At 39.2% G+C, this 21,225-nt stretch overlaps 1 pseudogene; it reads left to right on the top strand.

The window, feature by feature from the left end:
* Positions 1 to 21,225, top strand: part of LOC107606988 — a 34,121-nt pseudogene that overhangs the window by 3,093 nt on the left and 9,803 nt on the right.

Raw genomic sequence — 21,225 nt, 5'->3', positions numbered from 1 at the left:
ATTTAAAATTCTTCCAAAACTTTAAAGGTGAATTCTATTTTTTTTTCACTTAAATTTGTTTCAACAATATTTTTGTTAGAATATATTAAAATTTTATTTGAATAGTATAACATCCAGACACATCATGTAATGATTTTATATTGATTCAATTTGATATTACAGATCAGTTTTTATTTCCACGCTATCATTAAATTATTTCTTTAATTACCATCAAAATAGACATTTTTATTTTGGTGGATACTTAAACCATATTAATTTTATTCTCGTATCAATTTCTTATACTATATTATTTTCTTACAATCATATTACGTCACACTAAAAATTAGTTGTCAAATTAATTACTCGTATAAAATAAGTTAAACAATATATATTTATACACAAAATTTTGTATATATAACATTTTTATTTTCTTATGGATGTTATTAGTTCTAATTTTGATCCATAATATGTTTTGGTGGTAGATGCCAATTGTAAACACCGGTCCTGAGACAAAGAACCATTTGTTAAAGTTGATCCAACCGGAAGATATGGCAGATACGGTGAGACACTAGGAATAAGTGGTGCTTTCAAAATTGTGTACAGAGCATTTGATAAAGAAGAGGGAACAGGAGTGGCTTGGAACCAAGTGAAGCTTGGGAACTTGAGTGATGATGATACTTGACGGAAGATAAATGTCCATAAAGAATTTTTTAAAAATAATCATGTTGAAGTATAGTTCTAAAATTGATATACAATTCTTAATTAACGTTTAATTTATTTGTCATAATACATATCAATAAAAATAACCGAAATATTTAAATATCGGGTTGGCTCTCAAAGGAATTGCAGGGAAGTGTACTTATTATTGGTTATAGAAAAGTATTTTTGGAATTTTTGAAGCTATGGAAAAACCGGATGTCTTTCAGCCTATCCCTGTTATTCTTAATGGCTCCAACTATGCACATTGGGTTGAAGCTATGCGAGGATTTCTTAAAGGGCGAAAATTATGGCGATATGTGACTGGTGATATTGCTTGTCCTGTTAAGCCAACTGTATCCAAAGATGGTGCCTCCAAATCCAAGGAGGATGTTGAGAAGAAGAAGGACTATGCAGAGAAATTAGAAGATTGGGATAGTAAAAATCATCAGATTATCACCTGGTTCCGCAACACTTCTACTCCTGGCATTCATTTACAGTTTGGGCGTTTTGAAACTGCTAAAGAAGTATGGGATCATTTGGCAAAACGTTACACTATTTCTGATCTCTCTCATCAGTACCAACTGCTTAAGGAACTTCATAGCCTTAAGCAAGAATGTGGCCAAGCAGTTTTTGATTTTCTTGCTCAGATGGAGATTATTTGGGATCAGTTGACCTCTTGTGAGCCTGTTCTTAAAGATCCCACTGATGCTAAGGCATATGAGGATTATCGGAACTGGACACGTCTCATCCAATTTCTAATGGCACTTACTGATGACTATGAGCCGGTCAGGGCTTCTCTTCTTCATCAGAATCCCTTGCCTAGTCTTGAAGATGCTCTTCCTCGTCTTAAGTCTGAAGAAACGCGCTTGGGATTGCTTCGTTCTAAAAGTGAAATTGTCTTTGCTGCCACCGACAGAAAGGGCGAAATCTGTCGCAATTGTAATCGGCCTGGGCATTCCTTCTCCGACTGTCCTTCTATTGAATGTCGTAAGTGCAAACAAAAAGGCCACATTGGCTCCAACTGCCCGAAACTGTTCTGCCATTATTGTAAGCTCTCGGGTCACTTGATTGCTACCTGTCCTACTCGACCACCACGCTCAGATCAGAATAAGTATCAACCTCGTCCCAACAACTTTTCGCATGTGCCTGCCTCTGCTGCTGCTGCTGCTACTGAGTCCACCTCTTCCACATCTCTCAACATACCTTCTGTCTCAACATCAGATATTGAAACCTTTCTTAGGCAACTTCTCTCCTTTCCTGGTAATACCCCCGCTACTCTTTCCACCCCTCCAAGTAATTCTAAATGGTATTTTGATTCTGGTTGTTTCAATCATATGTCTCCTTTGCGTCATCTTTTTTCGTCATTGTCTCCCACTACAAATGCACCTTCTGTTAACACTGCTAATGGTTCCCTCTTGCATCCATCACATCACGGGGTTATTTCACAGTCCAATATTCATCTTTCTGATGCTTATTTTATTCCAAAATTAAATTTTAATCTTATCTCTGTCGGTCAGCTTGTTGAACTTGGTTTTGATGTCATTTTTTCAAATTTTGGTTGTCGTGTGCAGGATCGTCAGACGGGAAAGATCATCGGGACTGGATGTAAGGTCGGACGCTTATTTGAGCTCGAGAACCTTCATGTTTCCTCTATAAATCTCTGTGCTGCTTCCTCTCCATCTACTCTTCACTTGTGGCACCGTCGTCTTGTCCATAGCTCCTTAGGCAAATTACGTCCTCTTATATCTACGGGTGTTTTAGGTCAAGTTCAAAATGAGTCTTTAGTTTGCATTTCTTGTCACACTGCAAAACAACCTGCCTTATCCTTTAATAATAATTCCTCTATTGCATGCTCTCCTTTTGATCTTATTCATTCTGATGTTTGGGGCCCCGCTCCCACCGCTTCTATGGAAGGGCTCGATATTTTGTCATCTTTATTGATGATTATTCACGTTTTACTTGGGTCTATTTGATGACTAATCGTTGTGAGTTGCCTCAGATTTATATTAACTTTGCCACTATGGTTCGAACTCAGTTTTCAAAGGTCATTAAAATTTTCAGACGTGATAATGCTATGGAATATCGTGACTCCAAACTTTTAAATTTTCTCGCTGAACAGGATACTTTGTCCGAGTTTTCTTGTCCTGGTACCTCTCAACAAAATGGCAGAGCTGAGCGTAAACACCGTCATATTCTTGACTCTGTCCGTGCGATGCTTATTTCCTCTTCCTGTCCTGAGCGTGCTTGGGGTGAAGCTGTCCTCACTGCTGTTCATGCTATCAATAGACTCCCTTCTTCTGTTCTTGGTAACACTACTCCCTTTGAGCGTCTTTATTGTACTTCTCCCGATTACAGTTCTCTCAGTGTTTTTAGTTGTGTCTGTTTTGTCCTTCTTCAGCCTCATGAACATAATAAGCTTGAACCTCGGGCTCGCATGTGTTGTTTTCTTGGTTATGCTTCTGAACATAAGGGTTATCGTTGTTGGGATCCTATCTCTCGCCGTATTCGTATATTTCGTCATGTTGTCTTCTGGGAGCATCACATGTTCTCTAGTTTTTCCTTCTTTGAGTCCATTCCTTCTACTCCGTCACTGTTTTTTACTAACCCAAATGTTGATCTATTTCCTAGTGATGATACTACAGGGTCTACCCCAAGTCCACCCCTCGAGGCTCCTGATCCTCCACCTTCTCCATCTCCAGATGATTCTAGTTCGGACGGCGATCCCGCTCCTAGTGTCATGCCTCCTCCTCCCACTCGTTCTTCTAGGGTAAGGAATCTCCCTCCTCATCTTCTTGATTATCATTGCTTTTTTACTATTCTTCATCAACATCAACCTAAGTCATTCAGAGAAGCCTCCACAAATCCAAATTGGCAACAAGTAATGCAGGAAGAAATACAGGCACTTGAAAAAGCACACACTTGGGATTTGGTTGATCCTCCTTCTGATCAGGAAGTTGTGGGTAGTAGATGGGTATACAAGATCAAGACTCGCTCTGATGGCTCTATTGACCGTTATAAGGCACGCTTGGTTGCTCAAGGTTGTACGCAAGAGTATGGTATTGATTATGAAGAGACTTTTGCTCCTGTTGCTCGCCTTACGTCTGTTAGAGCTCTCCTTGCCATTGCTGCAGTTAAAAGATGGTCTCTCAGTCAGATGGATGTGAAGAATGCATTTCTTAATGGGGATTTGAAACAGAAAGTCTATATGAAACCACCTCCAGGATATCCTTGTCCTTCCAGTAAGATTTGTCTCCTTCGCAAGGCACTTTATGGACTTAAGCAAGCTCCTCGTGAATGGTTTGACAAGTTTAGCACTACCATATGCAGTCTTGGTTTTATTTCTAGTCCTCATGAGAATGCGCTTTTCATTCGTAAAATCGACCGTGGAGTTGTTCTTCTACTTTTGTATGTTGATGACATGATCATTACTGGAGATGATGTTGATGGTATCTCTGATCTCAAGGCCTTACTTCACCGTACCTTTGAGATGAAGGATCTTGGTTCTCTCAGCTATTTTCTTGGTCTCGAGGTCATCTCCACAGATGATGGAATTTATCTCTCTCAGGCTAAGTATGCTTCAGATCTTCTTGCTCGCGCTGGGATTACAGATAGTCGCACTGAGTCTACTCCTCTTGAGCCTAATGTTCGATTTACCCCTATGGATGGCACTGTTTTGGATAATCCGACACTTTATCGCCAGTTAGTTGGAGGTCTCGTCTACTTGACTATCACCCAACCAGACATTGCCTATCCAGTTCATGTCCTCAGCCAGTTCTTGTCTGCTCCTCGTACTACTCACTATGCAGCAGTTCTTTGCATTCTTCGGTATGTCAAAGGCACTCTATTTCATGGTCTTTATTTTTCTGTCCATTCCTCTTTGACCCTTCAGGCATACTCTGATGCTGATTGGGCTAGTGATCCCACTGATCGTCGTTCTACTACTAGTTACTGTTTGTTTCTTGGCGATGCTCTCATCTCTTGGCGTGCTAAGAAGCAAACGTTCACTGCTCGCTCAAACACAGAAGCTGAGTACCGTGCCCTCGCTGACACCACTGCTGAGGTTATCTCGGTTCGTTGGCTTCTCGAAGATCTGGGTGCTCCTCAGTCGTCCCCTACTGATGTTTTTTGTGATAACCGCAGTGCTATTCAGATTGCCCATAATGATGTGTTTCATGAACGCACCAAACACATTGAGATTGATTGTCATTTTGTTCGGCAACGTATCCTTATTGATGTTGTTCGTCTCATTGCTGTTGGGACACTGGATCAGACTGCTGATATCTTCACGAAAGCTCATCACCCGACTCGCTTTCGGACTTTGTTATCCAAACTCAAGTTGGTATCCTTAGCTCCCACTTGAGTTTGAGGGGGGATGTTAGAGAATCATTAAAATCAATTTAGATCAATTAGCATCGTCTATATTTATATAGCATATCTGTACATTAATTGTAGGATTCTATGTCTTTATTACTTTGATTCATTTAGCACCTATAAATACCCCTTGTATATTGTACCTCAGTACACAACTCAATAATACACTTTTCAGATTACTCTCTCAGTCTCTTGTTTCTAACACATGTAATCAAAATGCAAAAACTTGACTACCCATTGACTATCTTTTGCCACATATTCATGCATCCCAAATTTGAGAACAATACATATGCATTGTCAACACCACTTATTTTGGGACATTTTGTCCCCTTGTGTTGCTTTCTTTTTTCTCTTTTTTTTTTCTTTTTTTTTTCTTTTTATTCTTTTTATATACGTGGTGAATAATATATATGAACGAGAAATTAATGCATATGATTCAAGTATTGAATGCATGAATATGTGCCCAACTATATATTTTTTTCGCTTTCTTACAAAAAGTATAACATACCCAATTCCCAAATCAAATATTCCCAAACCCAATTTTTCCACACTTAAATCACACTAGTCTAAACTAATCAATGATTTAAATTAAGGACATTTATTATTTTCCGTTTAGAGTTAGTGATGTGCTAAAATAAAAAACAAATGGGTTAAAATAGGCTCAGCATTGGTTTGCAAAGAATGATGAAAAGGTAAGGCTATTTGGGTATGTGAACTTTGTGAAACAAATGCCTCAATCGTATAAATGCGTTCATACATCAAACAATGAAAATATAGAATCAATCAAGACAAAGATTATAATCTTAGAGAGAACAACACACACCAAAATAAAATATTGGTTGATAAGATGCAACCAATCAAATAGGTTCAAAAATATCACTAGGCTTGTGTGTTTGAGCTCTAATACCATGTTCTAAATTAAATTTTTTCAAGCAAGTTCAACAAAACTTTAACAATTACGGCTTCCTCCAATTGCTCCAATACAAAGTCACACTCCTCATTTTTTATCGGAGTTTCTAATCTCTCTCTCATGCTCCGTTCTTCATTAGATTCTCTGCATGAGGCCATGGGAGTTCGTTGAGTGTCCAAACATTGGGAAGCTAATCGACTTACTACCTCGGTCAAGGCAGCTGCGAATTCTAGTGTCGTCCTTTGCATCTCGCTTTGGCCTTGAAGAATAAGACCAAGGGTGTCACCCATTGGAGATTGGGATGGATATAAGGGTTCATTGCTTGGGAGGAAGGGTTCATGATAGGAAGGTGGTTCATCTTGGTAAGAGCATGGAGGTGGTGTATATTGAGGTGGTGGTTCTTGGGAGTATGGGTATTGGAATTGTTGTGGTTCTAAGTATAGTTCGTATGGTGGTTGGTGTGGTGGATAAGGATTAGGATCATATGAGGGTGTTTGGTGGTATGAGGCTTGTGAGTATGGTTGAGGGCTATGTTGTGGAGGAGGTTCATATGCATATGGTGGAGGTTGTTGATAGTCACAAGAAGGTCCACCATAGCCATCTGATTGGTATACATCTTGGAATGGCTCCTGCTCATAGTGCATTGGAGAGGGTTGTTGCCATGAAGATTGATCATATGCTTGAGCCTCCTCCCACCTTTGATTCTCCCATCCTTGATGCAAGCCTTCATTGGAGTTCCCATTTCCTACGACATAGTTGTAACCACACTCATAGCCAAAGGGGTGAGAATTTATGGTGAAAAGACAAAATAAAATCAAAAGCTAATAAGAAATAATGAAAACAAACTCCTGAAACAAGCAACAACTAACAAAGAAGTAAGAGGCAAACATATTCATAATATATACAATAACCAATAATAAGGCACACATTTGCAATTCCCTGGCAACGGCGCCAAAAACTTAACAGAGGATAAATGTCGGTAAAGAATTTCTCAAAAATAATCACGTTGAAGTATAGTTCTAAACTGACATTCAATCCTCAATCAACGTTTAATTTGTTTGTCACAATGCAAACCAATAAAAATAACCGAAGTATTTAAGCATCGGGTCGTCTCTCAAAGGAATTGCAGGAAAGTGTACTTATTATTGGTTGTAGAAAAGTATTTTTGGGATTTTTGAACGATGAACAAGGAATGTAAATAACAAGAAAATAAACTAATAACTAAGAAAAGTCCTAACAAGGGTTGAGAATTGGAATTCCTATCCCCATTATCGTTGTCAATTGTGATGGTAATTGCCTTTTGCTCTCACTTAGTTAACCTCTAACTATTGAACGAAAGTCAAGTGAGCAAAATCAACTTAAGTTCACAAATCCTAATCAAAGACTAGATTTATTGAAACTCAACCCAACTAGCAACTTTCAATCACCAATCAACAAGAGACTTTGACAATTCAAGAGTCTCCAAATTACTCAATTTAAGAAAAGAACACAAAAATCTATTTTAAAATCCAACCAAATATTTTGTCAAACACTTGGAAGACACAAAATAAAAATATAAAAAATTAACAAGAAATAGTAAAATCTAAGACTAACAATTGCAAGAATACAATAACAACAAATTGAAGAAAGCGACAATAAACATAAAATACCTCAAAGTGCATTAAAAAGAAATTAGAATCAACAAAGAGTCATGAACAATAAAGTAACAAGGTAAAGGAAATAACATATAAAATTAAAAGAGCAAAGAGGTAATAATAGGAAATTAAAAGAGGAACTTGAATCAAGATGAGAGGTAGAATCTAAACCTAAATGAAACTGAAAATAAAATAAGAAACCCTAAAACCTAAAGAGAGAAATCCACCCTTTCCAGCTCCCCTCTCCAGCCTCTTGTCTTTCTTTTTGGGCTTGAAACTGGGCCAAAAGTAGCCCGAAAATCGCCCCCGGCGTTTTCTCTTTATCGAGGCACATGCCGCTCGTCACGTGTACGCGTCAGCCACGCATACGCATCGTTTAACTATGCGCAAGGTCACGCGTACGCGTCATGTAGACGTTGTATTTGGTCACGCGCACGCGTCAGCCACGCGTATGCGTCGGTACCAGCTTCTCAAATCTGCAAATCTTTGTGTTCGTTCCACTTTTGCATGCTTCCTTTCCATCTTCTAAGTCATCCCTACCCTATAAAACCTGAAACACTTAACACACATATCATGGCATCGAATGGTAATAAAAGATGATTAAAAATTAGCAATTTTAAGGCCAAAGAAGCATGTTTTCAATCATAGCATAAAATTAGAAAGGAAACTTAAAAACATGCAATTTATATGGATAAGTGTGAGAATAGTTGATAAAATTCACTCAATTCAATCCAAAATATACCATAAAATAGTGGTTTATCAATCTTTCCATGGTGGATAGGCATTACTCTGAAGTCACATTGCTCAAAAGCATTTCCAATGAACATATCATTTCACTTTTCGCCTTCTGGGAGGATGACATGAACAACACACTCAATTTCATTACTGAGGTATGTAACAGTGGCAATCTGAGGGAATACCGGAAGAGGCACAAACATGTTTTCTTGAAGGCTCTAAAGAAATGGTCTAAGCAGATTCTTGAAGGTTTGAATTATTTGCATACTCATCATCCTTGCATCATCTATAGAGGCCTCAACTGCAGTAATGCCTTTGTCAATGAAAAAACTGGCCAGGTATGTTATTCAAAAACACTATGTATATATAAAAAATGGTGAATGCTATGGTGCCTTTGAGATTGTGTCTAACTTGAACTTTTTTTTTTAATATTGGACCAAAGGTGGTGTTACCCACAAAAATGACCGAACAGGAGAGTTTAACGGCGCTATGGGAGCCGCAAGGAAGACGTCGACGCCGTTATGTGAAAAATGTCACTGACGTGTTGATCAAAATGTCACCGACGTTTTGTTGTGCATGATCGACACGTGGCAGGTTCCTTTCTCTTTCCACACGTTAATGAAAACGCCAACTCCCTTCTTCCTTCATTCTTTCTTCTTCAGTTCATTGTCTCCATTCCTATTATTCATTCTGTTTGAAGAAGCTGGAAGTTGCCATTTTACTTACCCCACATTCCCACAATAAAGAAAACGGCAGTCAGTCAAAGATAGAAAATGGTTAATATTTTAAACGTTTTATTAGTAGTTAGTTAGGGTTAATCCTATTTTTTTGAACTAAAAATTCTAAAAACAAATAGTATATAATATTTTTAAAATAGTTTTTTGATTAAGTAGATAAATAAATTAATTATTAGTTGATTAGGAGTAGTTAAAAAATATATTTTCTTTGTTAATTTAGTAATTTTAGGCATTTTTGCAATATATATTGAAAAATAATGGAAACATATTTAGATAGGATAATTAGTAATTCTTAGGATATGTGTTTAGTAAATAGATTAATAGTTATTATTATTATTGTTTTCAGTAAAAAAGAAAAAAGAAAAATATAAATAATTTCTTTCTATATTATTTTAGTGTAGCGTTAAAGACAAAAATGAAAAAGCGTGACATCACACGTGCTGACGAGCATATATCAGAATATCTTTAACATCTTGTATATGTAAGTAATTTTTGTGTTTACTGTTATGCTTAATAATTAATAATTCAATTAGTAATTATAAATTATTTGGATTTTTAGTAATTATTAATTGAGTAATTCTCCACATACAAGTGATTTTCAATACAAGTCACACAAGTCATTTATATTCACGCCGTTTCACGTTTTTTTTTGTGCCTCTTTTTCTTCTTCTTTTTTCTCCGTGCTTCCTCTTCCTCCTCCTCATCTTCTTCTTCTTCTTCTTCTTCTTCTTCTTCTTCTTCTTCTTCTTCTTCTTCTTCTTCTTCTTCTTCTTCTTCTTCTTTTCTTTTTTTTTTTTTTTTTTCTTTTTTTTTTTTATTTACGTTGTGCTGACCTTCGTTCTTCTTCTTCTTCTTCTTCTTCTTCTTCTTTTCTTTTTTTTCGTAATATTTCTCTCTCGTTATCATCGTCATCAACACCACCTCTTCCTTCCTTTTTTTTTTTATTGAAATTTCTTCTCCTCTTTTCGTTTTCTCTTTCTCCTTCATCAAATTCACCAGAAAAAACGAAGAAACATTATTCAAGGTACTGTTTTACTGTTCTTCTAGATTTTTTTTCTAGATTGTCTCTGTTATGTGCCTAATCCTTAACCAGCAAAACATTAAAAGATTTCAAGAAGAAATACACTGTCTCCCCCTATATTGGGTGTATTTCTTAAATCCTTTGGGTGTATTTCTGTAATCGTTTGGTTTATTTCTGTAACTGTTTGGGTGTATTTTTGTAATCCTTTGGATGTATTTCTGTAATCGTTTGGGTGTATTTTTGTAATTGTTCGGGTGTATTTCTGAAGTTCCATCATCTTCAAAACAATTTCAAAGCTTGATTTCAGAAACCATGAAAAAAAAACAGAAGGAGATCGAAGGCAAAGAGAAAACGCTTTTCCATACAACTCATACAAGTCATTTATATTCACGCCGTTTTCACATTTTTTTTGTGCCTCTGTTTTTTCTTCTTCTTTCTCCGTGCTTCTTCTTCTTCTTCTTCTTCTTCTTCTTCTTCTTTCTCTGTGTCTCTTCTTCTTCTTTTTCGTAAAAAAGAAAACAAAGATGAAACACGCGAAGATGGCTCAGTAACGCGCGTGTTAGGCCCAACTTGTAAGACTTGTAAACAAAAATGACTTGTATGTGTAGTACTCCTCTTATTAATTATATTTGTTACTAAACCGAGTATTAATTTAGTAATATTGACTAGTTCTGGTTATTGACGGTTAGTTATTACTTTTGTTTTCAGGGTTTAAGAAATCTGCACACTAGACACTTACACCAAATAAACTCATATGATGCTAGGGTGGAAGAACAACTCAGAGAGAGCGGATTCTATCATGTATCTCAGATTGGAAGGATCATGTCTCACGGTCCAACTATAGACGCACTAGTTGAAAGGTGGCGGCCTGAGACGCACACGTTTCATCTTCCACACAGCGAGTGCACGATTACGTTGGAGGACGTCGCCATGATTTTTGGACTCCAAACTCACAGCTTGCCATTTACTGGATCAACTGACCACAGCACAAGTGGGTTAGAGAATAAGTGCATGACCCAATTTGGTATTGCTCCTGGCCTGAACAGCCATAAAGGAAGCGGAGTGAAGCTAGCATGGTTCCGCACCCTAAAGCGGCGCCAACATTTGACTAACGCAGTAAGTAGGGAAATTTATGTAAAATGTCACATAATGTGTCTATTTAGAACAACGTTATTTAGTGACAAATCTAGAATCAGTGTGCACTGGAAGTATTTGCCGTTGCTTCGTGACTTTTCTCATATTCACAAGTTTAGTTGGGGTTCAGCTTGCCTTGCACACATGTATCGATCCTTATGTAGGGCATCTAGGTATGATTGCAAGGACATTGATAGTCCTATGCCGTTGCTCCTTGTATGGGCATGGTTACGACTACCGTCAATAGGACCACTGCCGATGGATACTAGCTTTCCACTTGCTCGCAGGTAAAATTTAGCTAAGATGTGGATTTAGTGTTTTTTACTGTAGCAACTGATATTACGAATCACTTATGATTTAATTTGATGACATTGTGGTTGATGGTTGAAATGATTTATGAATTGAAGGAACCCTTAAGGGTGGTTAAGTCCACATTTAGGAGAGGTTATGTCCAAATTTTTATAAAAATACGAGTTGTTGCAATATGCCAGGTGGAATGATTTTCAATCGCTATCGAGCAGTATAAAAATTGGACAACTGCTGACGTCAGGAGAAGGTTGGACGATCTTTCTCCGGACGGGGTACTTGTTTCGTCATTTAGATTTTTTCTTATGCTATATTAAATTGATGATTGCTCATTTATAACTTTGATATTTGATGTGTTTTTACAGTTTGTGTGGGATGCATACAGTCCCAACCGGATTACGCCGCATCTTATTCCATTTGAGATCAACGATGGTGCAGATCTCTGGAGTGCGACTGTGCCTTTAATATGCTTTGAGACTGTGGAGTGGCATCCCACTGATAGGGTCAGAAGACAATTTGGCTTTCATCAAGACCCGCTAGTTGAACATATGAAACTCGGCGCATCCCACAACATAGTGCTGACGGGACCGAAAAACAAGAACTGGAGCATAGAACACAAAAAATGGATCTCACAGTGGTTAAACAGTCCCGCATCCATATTGACCGGTGCACATGGCGACCATTATCAACCTTCTGAGCAGTACATGGACTGTTATGTTTGTAATTTTGGTCATCACCTGCGTCTCTCCGAGCATGTCAATAAAGACCAACAACCATAGCAAGAGCAATCACATCAACAAGAGCAACCAGCTCAGCAACAACACCCACCACGGCAAGATCAACAACCATATTCACAACCATATACATACCCACCGTATCCGTACCTACCACATCCAGAAGCATAAGCATACCCACCATGCACACAACCATATTCACAACATTTCACTCAGCCTGTTATATCATATCCACCATACTCACAGGAATATGCACAACCTTTCACTCAACCTACCATACAGTCATACACACAGCCCTCTACGATGCACGAGGAATGCATACCGACCCAGGCACCGCACTATTCGTTGACACAAATACTAGGGACATCAACACATGATGAGGAACAGTATAGGCATATTATTGATTGGGTTCAGGGTCCTGAGTCATCTCAGTGGTATCCAGGACCCTGTACAGGTGCCGGTGCCTCAAGAGGGTCCTGGTCGGTTATCTTTGGATGCGAGCCGTCCACCGCGGTCCTTTTCTGAGCACTCTATGCCGAAGAGCTCTGTTGATTCTGGTAGGAGTGCCCATAGGGGGATTGGATGTCGCCAGACTTTGACACGGATTTCTATGCCCGAAGAGGATGAGGAGGAGACTGACAACACGGCTGACAAGACTTGTGCATGGGAGCATGAAGTCGATCAGCTTGGTTTAGTTCCTGATGTGGTTGATGAGGTTGATACAAGTGATGAAATGGTTGACGAAGCAGGTGTAAGTAATTTGATTGTTATGCATTGAATGGGATTGATATTTATGTTTATGAGACATTATTTAGTGATATAGTAATAGTATTGTGTTAAATTGTTTTTAGCTGTTGATTTAGGTTTGCTATTCACCCTGGTTGGTATTCATATTATTGATACATGAGTATTGACTGGGGCTAATTTTTGTTATCATTCAGGTGCCCAGGATAAGGGATATGACCTTAGGATTGACCCGACTCGTAAAAGTGCCTCTAGGTGGTCTCCGTCAACCATCAAAAAGAGGGTAAAGAAAGGATGTTCCAAAATGGCACGAAGCATGAAGAAAACTTTCTCTAAATGAACCATTGTACTAATATTTATTATACATAATAGAGAGACCATTGTTTAATGATAGTGCACACTAGGGTTTAGATTGTTGTGAACATGGTTGATGAATTGTTGAGATTAAAGGAACCCTAAAGGGTAGTTCCAAATTTTTTTAAAAATGTAAGAGTTTAACTATTGAATTGTGTGAAATGTGACTTGAAAGAACCAAACTTTAACTGAATATCACCTAAACAAGTTAAATGGACAACACTAAAAAAGAGATTAAATCAATAACATGGAAACAACTAAAAATAAGAGCAAGTGAGTTAAATGGATATAACTGAATACAAGATTAAATAACATAAATGGGGACAGTTAAAAATCAGCCAAGATGACAACTACTCATTCGGAGCCGAACCACTAGCACTAGCTCCTCCACGATGCGGGCATCTACTTCAGTTGTGACCCTCACCACCACAAAGTCTACAACGTCTAGGACCACGTAAATCACGCACATCCATTCATTCAAGAAGCGTGTTTTTTTAGGACGATCTTTGGCCACTCGCCTGAGGTGAGGATTGGGTACTAGTCGTGGTCCTTGATACACAGGCCATGTTGTTAGATGTCCTAGTGGCCTGAATCGAGTTCTGTACACCTTTAAGATCTCTGCCATTGTATATACCTCATGCATATACTGCTTCCAATCTAGGCGCTAGTTTACACAATAAGCAAATACATGGTGACAAGGAATTCGATCGACCTGAAACTCACCACAATCGCAATGTCTTAGATGCAGATTTACTACAAACTCTAAACCACTGGGCATCTTTTGTACTTTAAAAACTTCGTTCTGCCTGTCAAATAAATTAACTTGGATATTTCCTGATGCCGTTTGATTAGACTGGATTTTCTCAGTTGCATACTCAGAGAATAGATGACTTGCACTTATACGAGCCTTGGCCTCGGCTCTCTTCCTTGTGAACAAGACATTAAGTCTGTAAAAAGTTGCCTTGACAACGGCTGTCACAGGAAGATTGCGTGCTCCTTTCAAAACTTCGTTAATGCACTCCACTAGGTTAGTGGTCATATGTCCCCAGCGATGTCCTTCATCATATGCCAAGGCATATTGCAACCGAGGAATATTGTCGAGCCACTGCTTGTAAGCCACACCCTGCTCACAATATCTCTCATAACACATGTTGAATTCACGGATTGTTCTAAAATAGCCTGCCAGAAGAGAACAACGAAATCCAGATAATACAATCAGTTTGTTGTTAACTTTTCACCATCGGCCACAAACTGCATAAAATGTAAATAATTTATTTACCTATGTTGACAATCAGCTTCTGCATTTGTGGCACTTTGAACCTTCTCAAGAAGTTAGAAGCTATGTGCCTGATGCAAAACATGTGAATAGCCCTCGGGTATTGCCATGCTCCATCACTATGACCTACAGCTGAGATAATAGACTCGTGTCGATCAGAGATAAGACCAACACCATCTCGATTAACTACATGCGTTCGTAGATGGCTAAGAAAAAAGTGCCAAGCATCGGCAGTCTCACCCTCGACTATGGCAAATGCAAGAGGCACGATATTCCCATTTCCATCTTGTGATACTGCAACCAAGAGAGCCCCTTTATATTTTCCATACAAGTGTGTGCCGTCTACTTGTATCAGCGGCTTGCAGCTTCTGAATGCTTTAATACAAGGATAGAAATCCCAAAAGACTCGCGTCAAAATCCTGAGATCCTCAACCAACTCATCCCCTCAGTAAGCATATGCAGTTTCGTACTCAACAGTTGCTGATGGTTCTTTTGCAACCATTGCTTCAAACCATGTCGGCAAAGCTTCATAAGAAGCTTCCCACCCACCAAATATTTTCTCAACTGCTTTTTGCTTGGCCAACCATACTTTGCAATAACTTATTGTATAGTTGAACTTCGACTGCACTTCAACAATTACAGATTTCACCTTTAGAGATGGGTCGGCTTCAACCAATGGTTTTATCACTTTTGCAATTGTACCAGAGTCCAGTTTGGCATGATCTTGAGAGATGGTGGATCTGATGCACATGTGACTACTGTTATACCTCCTTATCACCCAACAATACTGTCTTTTTATAAGACTAACTCTGATAAGCCAATCACAACTTATTCCGTAATGTACGCATTTAGCATAGAATGTCGTCGGTTCAGATTCATACACCCTATAATCGACGCCCCTCTGAATCGTATATTCTTTAACTGCTGCAATCACAGCTTCTCTGAAGTTAAACTCCATTCTAACGACAAATTCACCGTCCACAACAACAGCAGAAACTGCACGAATGATAAAACAGAATAATAATAATAATAATAATAATAATAATAATAAGATATTATTTTAATATTTTATAAGAGATAGAAAATTAGTGTAAAAATTTTATTATGGATTCAAAATTAGTATTTTCACTAAAATGAACCAACTAGGTGAAATACCTGTATATAAATGGATGGGTCTATCTCTTTTTATATAACTTGCAAAAAGAAAATGCATGCTGATATCTGACACAATTCGCAGGTTGCGAAAGGCAGGTGAGTTATAGCATGCACCGGTCCAAATGAGAAGATTGGTGCACCATGTCTTTTCTGCATTGGTGTCCAACTTGAGAGAGTGCCACGCAAATGTGAGGTACAGTGAGGTGGCATGTGTCAGGTGGAAAGTTCACTGGTGAAGGGAGGGAGGGGTTAATGGGTGGAGTTTTAATTTGGCCTCATTGGAACTGCTTTGTAAATGGCGAAAAATTATGGGGTGAGACTGAAACATGTTTTTTGGTTGGCTGGTGAAATTGTTTGGTCCAGTTTGGGCATATATTGTGTTAAAATTTGTGGGCTTACATTTTTTGATTCCGAAAATAAAACAAAGTTCAAGGGAACGGGAAAAAAATTATAGGGAGGAATTGAACTTCATAAATCTTAGAAAACGTTAACAATCATGTGTGACCCAAAAAAAAAACATAAAGAAACAACGAAGCACCTAACTTTGAATGGAGAATAAATGTTTATATATAGGCGCAAGTTGAGTATGAAGGATAGGAGAGGGTAGGAGAGATGGAGGTGAATATGCAACGATTCTTGTTCATTGCCGTTACGAAGGGGCACAAGCCCGGTGTATACACCAGTTGGGAGGAGGCGAACCAGCAAGTTCTGGATTATACGTTTTCTGAGTTTCACGGATTCAATAGCTTTGAACGCGCATGCTCGTGCTTCAAAGCGATGATGTCGTCGATTTGTGCTGAGAAAGGTCATAGTGGTGAAACTGGTCGAGTGACGCCGGATGGAGGTGGCGACAAGAAATTGGCTGTCTCCGGCGGAGGCTATCCTTGCCTTTCAATTGTTTCATGTAAGACTTGTGAAACGACATTCACTTTTTAAAAGTTAGTGTATTTATGAAGCTCTGCTTTGCAGTAATGGAATGTGATTTTATTCGATTTGGAGTTTTGTTAGTGATGTTTATTCTGGTCATTTTATGTCCGGTTATTAAAATTATTAATTTATGCGATTTTTGTTGTTCGATGACTGTGCAAAAGGGATTCCTGTAATTCCGGCGGAGGAGCTTAACGTGGATTTCGCAGTTGTGAGCAGCATGGAGGAGTGGTTGCTGAAAGTTTGCCTAAAGGCAGAGATCCCTTGCCCCTGTTTCTTCAAGGTGGAACGATTTTTCGGAGAGCAAGGCCCGTTCTTTGGCTTCACGGTTGTTATTCCTGGACATCCATTTGAGATAGAGCTATTTGTCAATGGTCATTTCTCGATGGTTGAAAAAGCTACAAGAGAGGATGCTGCTTATGAGATGATGTGCGTGTTGCTTGATGTAACTGGAAAAGAGATTCGGGATTATAACTACAGAAAGGTGAAGCTTCTTGGCGACTCAAATAACGCGCTTCGGGCTGGGGTAGGTCAACTGGAAGAATCTTACGAGAAGCTGAAGGCCAGTACGATTCCCTTGTAAGACACCATGTCGAAGAAGAAGGAGTTTGATGTGTGTGTTCTGAATGTGTCGTTGGTGTTTGGTTATGTTGTATTTGTTCAGTTATTGTTGTGTGTCCTTTATTTTTGGTGATTAAACCGCAAAGTAGTATGTAATGTGTTTTAGTTTGTGTTAATTAGTGGTGATCATGTTATGATTAATGACGTTACCTTATAATACAACGAGGTACGATTCGGGTGAAATTCTGTTTGTTTGACCCTCAAATTTGTTTTGTCGTTATTGTGCAGTGGTTATTTTAAATGTTGGCAGAGATATCCCTGCATGAGAAGAAGATATGCTTACTTTTGTTTTGTCTTTTTTCGGGGATTGGCTTGGACTGTACGGCTGTGCTTGCGGTGACACAATGTGCAGAAAAAAATTTGTCGTGGGGTGGCTTTTGGAATGCATGTCCCGTATGTGTTTAGGTGTCGTAAATAGAGGATGAGAGTAAATGAGTTAACGGGTTAAAGTACTAAAATCACATATGAATAATTATACTTTGATGACTTAATGACAATTATGCTGGAATAATAACCTGATGTTATGCGTGAACTGAAGATTAAAGTAATTAATACAATAGAATATATGTTAAAAAGTAAACAGTGAAAGACAGTGAAAAGTAAGCCTACTACAATGCAGGTAACACATGGTGGTAGGTGGTGTTTTAAGGTTAAGAGTAGCCTACTTCCTAACCAAAGCTAAGTATAGGACGAAGATGGTAACGAAGATAAATAGGATACACGGGTAAGGAATTTGTTGCCGCTGTGTTTGGTTGGATCGGTTGTTTTGACGGACAGTTGGGTGGTTGTCCCCTTGTTCTATTTGACAATGACCATGTATGCCTTCGTCGAAGGGGAGTATTTGGTCAACAATTGGGTGGTTGTCTCCATGTTCTTTTGGACGATGACCCTGTAAGCCTTCCTCGAAGGGGAGTACTTGGTCAGCCATCAGTAATGGGTTCTGCTGAATGGTTGGTGGTTGACTACGATGCAGTAGAGCAACATTATGGTTGAGCTGATTCTGTAAGCGTCTGTCGGAGGAGAATTGTTCGAACGTCATACGAGCTTCATCGAAGGTTTGGTAAGACTTATGGAGGTTGCCGCTAAATTCGTTAATTTGGCTATGACAGGCCAGTCAGGAACTATAGATACCAGGGACCCTCCCACGGAAAATAACATAGTATCTCTTTTTGGCTCGGACTATATTGAGATTCGAAGGGAGAGGTGTGTTGAGTTCGGGTAAGATGGGAGGTTGGATTTGGAGGTTTTTATACCCAAGGACGATTGGTCTTGTGATGCGAACAGGAAATTATATTTTTGTAACATTTCCAACGGCTGAAAAAAGTGGTCGAATGTATGGATGAGATGTGTCCTTCTGCAAGGACCAGAAAGTAAGGTTGGACTAGCGTAATGTTGGTTCGATGAATGATGGAAACCCGGTTGAACCAAAATATAAAAAAAAAAAACCGAGTCTTATAAAAGAACCGGGCAAGGTATTAAAATTTTTTAGGTAAATAATGGTTTACCTATACCTTTACTTTCAAATATGGTTTGGTTTCATAGTTTATTTAAGTTGACAAGTAGAAATCATAACCTGTTTTTTAGTTTTGTACTGTTATCAATGAAAGAAATATGACAATTTACAAACTAAAGCATGTGCAATCGTTAATGAAAATTGATTTCAGTAACCAAATATGTTGTACGAAACTTTTACAGGAAAAGTGTAAACAACAGAACATTAAATCTACTTGGGAACATAACTCATGGGAGGTTGACGAAGAGTAGCAACTCGTAGTCCGCCCGACAGTGGATGCAGGGGATATGAACGACCCCTCCGAAAGCATGGACAGAGTTTCTCTCTGCTGCCCGTCTGCGATTGTCATACAGAGGACCCATGTGGCTCCTGGTAGAGCACCTGGGCGAGGCACACACCGTATGTTGTTCTTCTATATGGGGCATTCAGACCTCATCCGGCCACAAGTTATTCAGTATTGAGAAGCACCTTGCATTACAATCAGCGAGTAAACCAGCCGCATCTAGCTCGCAAAACAGTTCGAGCCCTTTCCATTTTCCATCGTTGTCGTCCCTGCGAAGCAGCAACGTCATCGAGAGTGCGTATTTGGCTGCTTCATGGCCTCTACTTGTTGCACTAATCAGCATTTGGAAGCCAACGTCTTGGTTACGTCTGATGAAGAGTTCCCGAAGCGCCTCACGAAACAGAAGCTCTGGATGGCCAGCGGCCATGCAACGGTCAAAGAATCTTGTTGCCTCGGTGTCGCGGCTCCACCACCACGGCGTCGCATGCGGTGGCGGTATAGAAACACTGCGGTGAACAATATTCGCGTCTCCCGCATCCCGTGCAGCCTTGCAAGTCATTATGAGACTGCAGAGGTCCTGAATGGAGTTTGACACAACTTTAACGGTTAATGTAACCCAAATGTCATTCGGAAGGAAGGGGGTATTTGAGAAACGGTCCATTGTCGTTTTACGTTTGTTCCTGTTGGTTCGTATTTCGATAAGGTGGGGGATATGTGTATAGAGTTGCGGATATGGAGTGTGACAAAGGAGTGTGCCTCCATATTTATAAGTCCACCGATCCCGTTGGAATCCTGAACTGTAGTGTAGCAAATAGGTTCTGAATAATATATGCGTAATATTAAACGTTAGAGTAAGCGTAACTATATTAAAGTGAAAAGTGTATGAGGAATGTTATTAATAAAAATACCCTACACCCTAATGTAATGCTATTAATTAAATTTACTCTATTAATCCTATTATTTTACACTGTTCACACATTGTTAAACAAAAGTTGTTAGTTACCTATACTTTTTGAAACTTGTAATTAGTAGTATAGATTCTTCCACGTGTAGTCAGAATAACGTTAAACGTTGGGGCAAATATTTTGTCATTTAATATATGAATAATTAATTAGGTTTGTAATCTGCATAGTTAAGGCTTTTAATATCATGTATGTGAATTTTTTGTTTTTGAAAATCGTTTCGTATATCACATAGAGAAGAGAGATTGTGACGCGTTTAATGTGAGGTAAAAAAGCCCTGAACTTATGGTGGAAGGTGGGAAAAACGGATACGTGAGCTTAATGCATTTATTATCGAATTTAAAGCCCTGGGGAAGCGGTATGACTGTCCAATGAGAAAACTGTGTATACATAATTGGATTGGAGAAGGTGATGAGGCATGTCATATATAAATAAGTTTGATGTTTGAGATAACTTCGCTAATGAATTTGTGAATAAGATTGAAGGTTGTTACATCCTGTTGTGAGTGAATCGCTGTTTATTGGGTTGGAACAATGTCGACTCCCAGCGTTGGTGATGGAGGTAGTTCATCCAGAGGAACTGCTCCTGGCGTCCTTCTCGGCGACGAGGGTAGGCGATTTTAGATTATGTTTTTTCCCGGTTATGGTTGAGGTTTACTTATTGTTATTGTTTTTTTGCGATTGAACGTTCAGAGGTTGTCCCCACGGTGAATCCTGACGAGTATGTCATCATGGAGGACCTTGAGCAGATGCTACGCAGGGCATGCGACGCCCTTAAGACAGAGCCTCCAGTGTTTGTGCCGCGTGATTGCGTACATGTCCAGGGCGAGCGCTATTATGGGTATATGGTGCAAGTGGCTGGACCGCTGGAGGGAGTCAATTTTTCTGCCTTCGGCAGGTACTCAGCCGATGAACGCATGGCCAGGCAAGATGCCACTTTTGTATCTCTGCAGGCGGTTGTGGGAGACTCCGGGAAGGAGATCCTGGATTTCAATTTCCAGGTGGCTCAGCGTTGCAAGGAACGGCTTCTGGAGTTGCAGCGGGTCTCCAGTCTGTCCGTGGACTCCCGTGTCGCTGAATTGGAGACTGAGAACGCTCTGCTGAGGGAGCGGATGGATGTTTGGGAAACCT

This window comes from Arachis ipaensis, chromosome B07 (genome assembly GCF_000816755.2).
Source record: "Arachis ipaensis cultivar K30076 chromosome B07, Araip1.1, whole genome shotgun sequence".
In the NCBI taxonomy this organism is placed as follows: domain Eukaryota; kingdom Viridiplantae; phylum Streptophyta; class Magnoliopsida; order Fabales; family Fabaceae; genus Arachis; species Arachis ipaensis.
The sequence above is the reverse complement of the archived record's forward strand: the minus strand, read 5'-3'. Positions and strand labels throughout refer to the sequence as shown.